We start from the raw sequence: 11,408 nt of genomic DNA on the forward strand, positions 1-11,408 counted from the left end.
GATTCTCTATTCAGGAGAGTCGAAGAAGCCAGTGTGGAGAATAGTTTGTTTTATTAAGGCCTGTTGCTTGGCACTAAGATCTGTATTAAGAGTCAATTAAAATAAAATAATAATTTTTAGTTTGATTACTTAACTCTGTACTTCCAGCACATAAAATGTAAATTTAATATACGCATGTCCCACAGTGTCTCCTAAGTGAAACAAATATGAATTTTAAACATATTCTGTTGTTGACTCTGAATATTTTTCTTGTGTGTGCGTAACATGCTATGAAACAGTCATTCACTACTTAGGAATCCAGAGAAGAATTTAAAGTTATTTTTATAGGGAATTAAGCTTACGAAACGTCACTGCAGATTGTCTGTCTAACATTTTGTTAGGTTTTCACATTTTTAAAGTAACAAAGGAATTCTCACAAAACCTGAAAAAGTGCATAGACTCGCGAGGCATGCATTAGAAAGTCATGAAGCAGAGGCACCTTGCTTGGGAGACAGTCGCTATTGAGAATGGATTTGCGGAAGAGAGAGGATGGGACCGAAGACTTAAAGGATCCTCGATGGAACGATCCATCTCTGCCAGAAAAATCTTTATTCATTTAAGTTCGTGAGCCGGACCCAGTGAATGCCTCCTCGCTAAGGCGTGTCTTCATCCTGTTAATGATTCTATTTTTTCCAGTAATTAACAGATATAAATCATGGGTGCTGGGTTCAAATGGAAATGCGACACCGGTTACTAACAACTTTATGATGGTGGATACGGCCGTATATCGGACGGTGAGATAATGCAACAAAGGAGAACCCCATATAGATTTCAAAGGAGGATATTATGTTTTCTATTTAGCTTTTAGGAATTGTGGACGCTCGGCATTGGCTTCTCAGGTTCCCCCACACATCTTCACCACCTTCTTAACTCTTCTGATTTTAACAGCTATATGCTTTCCGGAGCTTGAGCTGCTTTTATACTTTTTGTTTTCCATTACTACCTAATAAATTCGAAATGAAGAACTAAATTAAGAATAAATAATTACTTTTTTTATAAAATACTTTATCTTCTTCTTATGAGGTTTCAGGTTTAAAATTTCTCAACATCAGACTAAAATCTTTATAATGCACCTTTAGAGAAACAATGACGTAAGATTTAATTTTAAAAAAATCTTTAAATTTAAAAACATCACGAAAGGGTAACTGAATGTTAAAATTTACAATACAAATTAAAATACCTATGATAATTAGTTCATTAATGTATTAACGGTTAGCAGAAAAACACAAATAAACAAACGAATTATTTATTTGTGCCGACGTTTGGTAATTTCCAAATATTTAGTCTATTATTTATTTATTTGTATTTGTTTATTTATTTTTATTATTTTTTTCTCTCTGAATGATGGTTGTTTCTTTTTGTTTTTATTGCCCTGATGAAGACCTGAAAATCAGGTCGAAACGTCTGGCACAAAAAATTGGCACAATTAATGGTTATTATTATTATGTATGTGCATATGAATTTTGTATATTATTATGTATTATATCTATGTATAATATTATGTAATGAATATTAAAAAAGAACATCCATGCAGAAGTCCAATTAATGGTGGTCAAAATAATCAGTATACATTGATATATTGAGTGAATAACCATTGGCACATATAAGTTAATTCCTACATTGAGAATAAATGGGTCTTAGAATTAGAATTAATGGCTAAATATCCCAATTTAAAATAAAAATATTTATTTATTGGCTATATATATTTTATGAATCCACGAAGGCCAAAACGTTGGGAAAAAATGAAGAAGCTTGAAAGAAAGGATCAAAAGAAGGTGTTTTAAATAACCTACTTTCAAACCAAAAATAATATATAATTATATGAAGATAATTGATCGTAGATACATAACAGGAGATGTCGGAGGGTGCGGTCAGCAGAAAAAACACAAATAAACAAACGAATTATTTATTTGTGCCGACGTTTCGACCTGATTTTCAGGTCTTCATCAGGGCAATAAAAACAAAAAGAAACAACCATCATTCAGAGAGAAAAAAATAATAAAAATAAATAAACAAATACAAATAAATAAATAATAGACTAAATATTTGGAAATTACCAAACGTCGGCACAAATAAATAATTCGTTTGTTTATTTGTGTTTTTTCTGCTGACTGCACCCTCCGACATCTTCTCCTGTTATGTATCTACGATCAATTATCTTCATATAATTATATATTATTTTTGGTTTGAAAGTAGGTTATTTAAAACACCTTCTTTTGATCCTTTCTTTCAAGCTTCTTCATTTTTTCCCAACGTTTTGGCCTTCATGTCATGGATACATAAAATATATATATATTTTTTTTACTTTCATATTATTCATCACAATAATGTTATATTTACACTATCATACCTTAAATTGGCATATCTAAGTTTAAATTAAGGATGATAGTGTACATATAGTATTATTGTTATGGATAATATGAAAGTTAAAAAAAATTAATATTTTATGTGCCCTTAAAATTTTATATTTTATGTATGTACCATCTTTGATTGACTACAGAACAGATTAGCAGAGAAGGGGAACTATGCCCTCACAAATGACGATTTCCCTCAGCTAGTAACCGAAGAAAACTACCCTGTATTACACAGAAGTTGTATACGGGTCAAAAACAATTATTGGGCTAGCCAACTTCAATCTTTGTAAAGAAGACCAGCGGGTTGAATAGACGCAGATAACTGAACTTAACTACCGAATATTGTAAATTTAATGTAAAACTTGTATAGTGATATATTAGCAATGTTTCGTTGTTACGGATATATATTTTATATCGAACTTCTACTGCACACCTATGATGCCAATGGAAGCTGGATATATATAAATAAATTATTCTAGTTATAAAATTTTCAATAATTGTTTCAATCAATAAATAAAATAATATCTAAAAGATAAGAAAATTCATTCCTAATTACTGATGTATAGTTGCATCGAAGTTTCTCAAAAGGTATAGTATATTAACTTGAACCATCTTTAATAAAGTATTTGCAATATCATTACTTCCGCAGCAACATCTTTAACTCATGAATGAACATCATTAACTCAGTACTGTGAAGATAAAATGTTTTTCAATATATATATTTTTTTTAAATGTTTCATAATTCTAGTTGGATTAAAAAATATTGGAAACGAATATATATTTTTTAATATCTATAATATAATTTAATATATTTTTGTCGGTCTCATTATTATGAATTGCAAAAATGGCCAGTTCTGTCCTGATAAGTCAACTTTTGAGTTTCAAGACTAAGTACTAGACATATTACAGTGACAAAAAAAGTATTGAACATAGTAGTCGACAGTTCTACTGAGTTATAGTTTTTCTTTATTATTTTTTAGTACCTATTTTTTTACATTTAACGGTTTTGCAAAGGATAAACAATTAATTTTATGAATAGGCAACATATAATTTATATTTTTTACAAAGTATTATACATAGTGTTTATTTTAAGACGGAAAACGATTGTTCTAAGAAAAAAATAAACTTTTATTTTATTGAATTATAAATAATTCAATATCGTGTAAACACACTATTTTTTTAAAAAACTTTAACACCCTTTAAAATTTGCGTATAAAAAAAGGTAATTTGGGAACTTTACAGATTGTTCTTCAGGTGATTAAGTGGTGCATTATGCGGACGGGTATTGTGAAATAAGCGAATCGTTAGTGATATTTTTTCTTAATTTATTTTTTTCCCAGACCAAAGTTTTCCAGTGAAATATCTTAAAGCATTGATTCTTACAATGAACTGTTTAATATTTTCTGTATCCAAAGATAAATTACAGATTTGTTCAAATATTGAGGATTATACCATTTTAAAAAAAAGAGATAGATGAAGGACTATAAACGTCCAAACACAACATGGGTCGAGTCTATCGCCAGGATGAGAAATTTCGTTGATGACAAGAGTTATTTAATAGCCTGATGCTACAACGCTTTCAGGGTTGTCAAACAAATGAGAATGGCCGAAATACAAGATTTTTTTCGGTCTCTCCCAAAAAAAGTAATAAATATTTTCGGAAATAAATGTACCCCCGGGCCTACTAATAAGATTGGACGGAACACTAAAAATATTTTTCGTAGGGAACACGGGCCTACATTCCAAAGCTTCTTTCTCTTTTTCTTGTCATTTCCTAAAAAAAAAAAAAAGATAAGGAGGTTATTAATACTTGACAACTACACCTAGTAAGATAGTAGCGCCTGGTCGCTCCTTAATTAGGGACTATTTCGGTACCTTTGTAGGAACCTGTTACCGAATAAGGTTCCAGAAACGACCGCGAAACTGGATTGTTATTCAATAAAGGCTATAATAAAATAAGGCTGTCGTAGATTACGTTGCAGTTTAGTGACATGCATGAAGAAGAAACGATTTACATTCTACTTAGTAAGCTATTTAAATTGCAAATCTCCCACGTCCAGAAAGCTAGAAATTCCACGGACTGATATATTCCGAAGTTGTTTGAACGTATTAGAGGGAGAGAATAAAAAAAGTAACAGTTATTCTGGCAGAGATGGGATGCTCTAACAGGTTATTGGAATACTTCTTAGGGTGATAAAGAATGTACCAGCAATATTTTATTACCAATAAAGAGAAGTTATTTTAAAGGATTTTTTTATTAGCACTGCCAGTAACAGGTTATATAGTTTTTGCAATGGGTCCACGTCTTTGTTCTACCTCCACAATATTGGCACAATTAATGAATATTATTATTATGTATGTGTATATGAATTTTGTATATTATTATGTATTATATCTATGTATAATATTATGTGATGAATATTAAAAAAGAACACCCATGCAGAAGTCCAATTAATGGTGGTCAAAATAATCAGTATACATCGATATATTGAGCGAATAACCATTGGCACATAAAATTTAATTCCTACATTGTGAATAAATGGGTCTTAAAATTAGAATTAATGGCTAAATATCCCAATTTAAAATAAAAATATTTATTTATTGGCTAACTATAAGGGAATTCGACAAATAAAACCACTCATAATAATTTTCTATTTAAGCAGCTAACTGGCAGAGCAGATACATGATCATTAAATATGGTTTTATTAAATAATAATAATAAAATCTGCCACAATTAAGGACAATAAGTATTTATGTTCAAAGTTTACATTCATACCATATACCCAAAAAAAATTAAATATCATATGTATAAATAAAAATATAATCGATACAATAAAAGTTGATTAAATGATGACAAAATAGTTAATACGCAATATAAAAAAAAAATTAAAATGAAGTAAATATACATTCATATACAATATTTACATTCAGTCTTGGGAACCCAACCAAGCTTTACCATCCTCGTATGGAAGAAAAAGCAGGGCTTCAAGAAATCCTAGAGCTTTTCTCTAAGACGCCGTACTGCTATTGAAAGTCAGTGGTGATTGAGTGAGAGCGTTTGCCAGAACTTCAACAGCAATTCACAAAAGGGGTATGTAGGATAGGGATTGTGCTACGAAGTATTGAGGTATGTGACATGTGGGTATCTGGTAAAATTTTGAAAATTTCAATGCAATAACCTCAAAGACGTATGAGATTATTGAGGTCATAGTGTGAGGTTTTGTTCGCACTTTGAAGCATTGACTGTTGTCCGTAAGATTATGGACTAAAAGGATTGAATGTTCGAAAATTAAGCTGCCCCATTCAGTTCCAGCCTGTAGGTCCAGATACAGGCTTCTTAACTTTAAGTATGAATAAAATTTATATTAAGTTTAACTTAAACGAAATTTTAAGTTTAGATTCATAATATATATATATTATGAATCTAAGCTATATATATAAAAAAAAATATATATATAATATTAATAATGATATAATATTAGTAGGAATTAAAATATATGCATATAAATAGCTAATGCATATGAATAAAACATTTATTAATCTCCTATATTCTGCAAAAACATTTTAATAAAGCCTAGACGATAAAGAATCAAATAAAAAATCCCTAGAAATTATTATTGGAAGCACTCGAGGCAAGAAATTAGATTTCCTTCATTGCATTGTCGTGGAAATTAGTTCACAGTTTGTAAATAACATTGTGAGAGACATAATGATCGCCAGTTCTGTCACAACCTTGACACGCGATAAATTAAAGCAAGTAAATGCCGTCAGACTTTCCTATAAAGTGTAGTCAGCTAATTACATTTTGGGAAAATCATCATGAACTTTTGGTCATTCTTGATTGTTTTTCTCTGTAAGTAAATTAAGACTTTGTAAATAGTTTTCACTTTTGATTAATCATATGTTTGATATACACTAACAAATATTTATTACGTAATAAATATTTTCTCATAACTTTAGCAGAACTGTTTGGTATGCACAGGAGTAAACATATATTCTATTAATTTATTTCCAATTTAATTTTATTATAATTTATTGTCTCACGTGTATCCGTAGATTCCAATTACTGCTGATAGTTATAGTACATTTTTACGATAAGATTATATGTGAAATGTACTGCTGCATGGTTCTTTCATTTGCTTAAATTAATAAGTTAAGTTAAAATATTTGTAGTTAGAATATAACAATGTTACTGGCATAATAAACCATAGATTTAGGCAAAGTTCATCATCTGATTTTGCCTACGCACGGGCAAACGCATTTTTCTTGACACAACTATATTTCAAAAAGGGCTTGTCTGATTTAGCTCAAATTTGGAGGTAAGTTAGGGGTTAGCATAGGTTATTCTAGTATAAATTTAATTATATAACTTCTACTGCTTTAGTATACCCTAGTGAAATACTGATTCCCTAGGTATTCTTGTGTTTTAACAATAAATATGTATATTGTAAAATATATTTCTAGAACCGAAAAAATAAGTATAGCCATAAATTTAAAAGGTGATTTGATTCTTTATAAAACAAACAAAAGTCATTTAAATTCGAACGATATTAGCAATGATTTTTTAAAAATTATTTATAGATTGTTATTTACAACTGTATAAAAGTATATACAAGTAATTTTGCTGTAATGATATAATGACATGATACAAACATCTGGAGAATCTACTAATTGATAGAACTCCTATATTAGCAATGATAGAAATCCATTTGATGTTGATCTTCTTAACTATAAAAAAACAGGTACCACTTACTCTATCACTGAATTATTGTGTATCTCACACAGTATTTCTAAAACGACAATGGATATAAAGCTGAAATTATTAATTAGCGGTTCTTTGTATGCCTTAGTTGTGCACTATGGCTGGATTTCAAATAAGTGGTTTGAACAAATTATTTCTTAAAAAGGGTGAACGGTGATTAAAACTCTCTTTCGACCCCTAATTTACACAAAATTAAGGAAAATAATTTTAGAAAAAGTATTATAATATTTTTAAAATGATTTTAGGTATTACGGGCCTCGTAGTTTCACAGTCGACTCCGCTATGCCCGAGACCCTGTACTCTTGAATACAACCCAGTTTGCGCCCAGCAGATTGATAAAGATGGCGAAACGGAATATACAAGTTTTCCGAACCGATGTGCAATGGATATTCAAAACGAATGTTATGATGGTAAATATAACTAAAAGGAATATTATTATTTCTAATAATTTAATGGAAATTAATAATAGCTCTCACTTATATTCAATTTTTCACTCAGGTAATGGATTTATTATTTAATGATATGTGTTTGAAAAATGGAAGTTTTTCATTTTACCTAGTAGGTATGAGTAACCTATCTTAAAAAGTCATCTAATATATAATCACAGTCTAAAAAATACTTTCTTACAATTTTTGATGATTACTCTTGGTATATTTGGAACTTTCTAAAGAAAAATAAGGGAAATTAAAGCACCCTTTTTTTTTTTTTTTTTTTTCATTGGCACGGCATGACCGTGGAGGTCCCAAGTATCTTGCGATGTACTAGAGAAATACATCGCGCGTTTCCTGACGTGGTTTTCATAGGGTGGGTCCGTCACTCTCACGCCTATTTTTGTGAGTGCCATCCATTGGCTGAAGGGCCTCAAGAATGCCCGGAGAGAGATTGTGAGTGAGTATTGCATAAGTTTTTGCTTGAAAAAATCCCGGGCTCGAGCTCGCAATCTAAGTGTTGGCAGTCAAGCGCGTTACCACGCTGCTACCGTCACCCCCAACCATCTTATGAACCACATTATATGTTTGTTTTTTTTTCCTACCTCCTACATTATTATTTATTAAAACATTTACAATTATATATACAACTAACACACATTATATGATTAATCTTTGGAGTTCTTAAGCACGTATATTTCTGGCAATTATACCGACCTAAAGTTGCTTTAGATTTATTTTCGATGGCTGTTCTTCCTTGGTCCTTTTTATAGTTTGATTTTACTAGTGTTATTACCGTTATTTGATTTTACATAGTTACCATATTGTCATTAAAGAATCAAAAACAAACAATGGGCAGTAGGATTGTTTCAGGGATGTATCCATTATGAGCGAAACATCGCCACATTTCGATCTCTATCCTGTTTGTTAAATTTGAAATTATGCATATTAATTTTATCCAAAATCAATCCATAAATAATTTTCAGTTATTGCTAAGATTTTCGGTTTATTTGAGGTAATATAATCCTTCAAACAGGTAATCATATCGTTGGTTAATAAATAGCCTTTTATAAAAATCAGTTTAAATATATTAGCTTAACAAAGATTAAGCCGTGGTTTACCAGTAAACCGTGGTTTAATTTTTGTCAAACTTTATCTGAAAGCGGTAATGGTTTTTAAAAATAAGAAGACATGTTTCTTTGACTTACAATATTTCAATATAGTATGAAATATAAAAGTATTTTATTATGTTAAATTGTGTAACTTTACATAAATTTTTTAATCCGGTTTTCACACTGTTTTCCATTTTCAGGCGCTTTTTTAATATTGCTCGATTTAAATATCTTAAACTCTCCTCTTTCCGTTTTAAGCAAATATTTTAAAAGTGATATAGAGCCGTCGCTCATTGGAGGTATAATTGTTTTTTTTTCTAGCCCCTTATAATGCCATGTGGCAAATGAAGAGCACTAAATATCTATGCATATATGTAGATATGTATATTTTATCTGTTTGTTTAATAAATTAAATTAGAAGGTAACAAAAAAAGGGGTTTTAGTGGGGCGGGTCCGGTCGAAAAAGGTTGCCTTTCCACACATGGATGGAAGGTCCATCAAACGGATGCGGACTGATATCTCATTCATACTATTCCATTTTCTATTAACTTAATCTATTGCCTTTTGTGGAATTCAATATCATTTCATCAGAACTTTTTTAGGTAAAAAGACATTAATTGTTCTAATTCGTAATTTAAAAATAACACTAACCCATTAAAAATTCACATTAGCTCATATACAAAGTAACCGTTGTAAAACGATGTAAAACGATCAGCTATGCTATTATAGACTCCTATATAAGGAGGAGTGGTTAACAGTTAAGCATAATCACAAATTAATGGTATACTTACTAGATAGATGGTTTGAATGTCATATCAACGGTATCTTATAATTTAATATTGTAAAGTGTTAATTTGACCTACTGGTTTGTGTTTAGATATGATGATATACAATTAATCACATGGATGTAGATATCTGATGCTATGTCATTTTCTATTACTCAATTTATTGGTTTGTGTGGAATTCTATTAATTTCGTCAGTGCTTTTTAAGGTAAAAACTGATGCCCATGATTAAAAACGTTAATTAATGTTTGATGTCCTATAATAGTAGGGTTCATGTAACCTATAAGAGACCAGGTATCCATGGAATCCACAAAACATTTAATTTTTTTCTAAATCGAAATAGTACACATTAGTTATAGCATTTGAGATGCATAAACGTGAACTCGGAATTCGTTTGTGGAGTACTGTTTTATATGACATATTTTTTAGTATAGTTCTGATTATTTATTTCTAAAGAAATATTATTTAATCCAAAAGTATAGTTTTAGGAAGATAGTCCGTATAGTCAATAGAGGTACAAAATAGCAAAAAAATCTTCAATATCTATCAATCAGGATCTGCCCTGACGAAGACCTGACAAGTGGGGCAAAAGATTAGTAAAATTAAATAGTTTTTCTACTATTTTCTACCTTTATTGGGTGGCGGTCAATACAAAAGTATATTTGTTATTAAAATATCACATAGCGAAATGTTAAACGGAGTGTTAACACTTAATATATATGTTAACACGGAGTGTTAAATTCTATTAGTATATTAAATTATATATATAAAATGTAGAGATTTAATTTTTTAATGTTTCGAAAGTTAATTTCAAATCCCAATCAGGTGACTCTTATGTATATTGAATCATTTAATTTAAAATTATTTGTTCCAATTAATTGTTATTTTAATCAAATTAATTTCCAGGTAATTGGTCTCCCGTAGATTCAAATCTTTGCGGCCTAAAGGGGGATTATAACAGGTACAACAACATACTGAAGATAAGACTGAAATATATATAATTGACTGAATTATATAAATATATAATATAAATTGACTGATAAGGATAAACAATATTTGCCTATGATTTTTAATAAATACTTTAACTTGCTCTGCCTTTTTCCCTACGATAGTTTAAACACCTTCCTAAAAAGTATGCACATTTTTATTATATTTCTATATTTGAGTAGTGAGTTAGTAATATAAAGAAATTATATCAATTCTAACCATTTCATTGTAAAATAGACATTATTTAGAAATTATAATTTCCCTGACTTTTTTTTCAGAAGAATAAGATCTTGCATTTTTTTTTTCAATGATTTATTTCAATAACTGATTTAATTTAATAATACTGTTAGTATTTGATATGGAATGATAAAAAAATTCCTGAAATACAGAAGGAATTAGAATCCTACAAACTTTGATCAGATCTAAAATTTGTACATCATTCAATTAAACGTTTTAGCTATTGTATTTAATTAAAAGTATTACTATTTAACGTAATGAGTTTTCTTGCACTTAGAATGTACACAGAGAATCTTGAAACTTTCAGTGTCGAAGAAAGTAATAAAAGTAGTAAACCACAGTGCATCTGCGATTTATTATTATATTTTTATATGATTAATCATATGTGTATGAGAAGGAGATGGATGATCTGGACTGCGGACAAGAAACCCAAAAATATTTTCAACTATTTATTGAATATTCACGTTTTGACCAAAAGTGCAGGTCATCATCAGAGCTATAATACATAAAAAGTAAGTAAACCTAATGTAAGAGTATAAAAGTAACATAAATGACAAAGATATAATAATATGGTGTAAAAAGACATCTATCAATCAAAATTTAGTTTCAGTTTTTTTCATTATATTATAAATCAAAAATTAGCTATAGATAAATACTTTTACATAAATACTAAAATTTTTTAATGAACTGATAAAAAAGTAATAT

At 29.4% G+C, this 11,408-nt stretch overlaps 1 long non-coding RNA gene across 2 annotated transcripts; it reads left to right on the forward strand.

Annotated features, from left to right (window-relative positions):
- Positions 1-5,254: 5,254 nt before the first annotated feature.
- Positions 5,255-10,564, forward strand: LOC136796958 (uncharacterized). Of its 2 annotated transcripts, none has more exons than XR_010844748.1 (3): positions 5,255-5,484; positions 7,401-7,565; positions 10,386-10,564. It is a non-coding gene; the product is annotated as an uncharacterized lncRNA (long non-coding RNA). The 2 variants fall into 2 exon arrangements; XR_010844749.1 differs by lacking the exon at positions 5,255-5,484 and adding an exon at positions 6,166-6,246.
- Positions 10,565-11,408: the final 844 nt, after the last annotated feature.

The sequence above is a fragment of the Halyomorpha halys genome, unplaced genomic scaffold (genome assembly GCF_000696795.3).
Source record: "Halyomorpha halys isolate HHAL.00 unplaced genomic scaffold, Hhal_1.1 Scaffold1268.1, whole genome shotgun sequence".
NCBI classification, from domain to species: domain Eukaryota; kingdom Metazoa; phylum Arthropoda; class Insecta; order Hemiptera; family Pentatomidae; genus Halyomorpha; species Halyomorpha halys.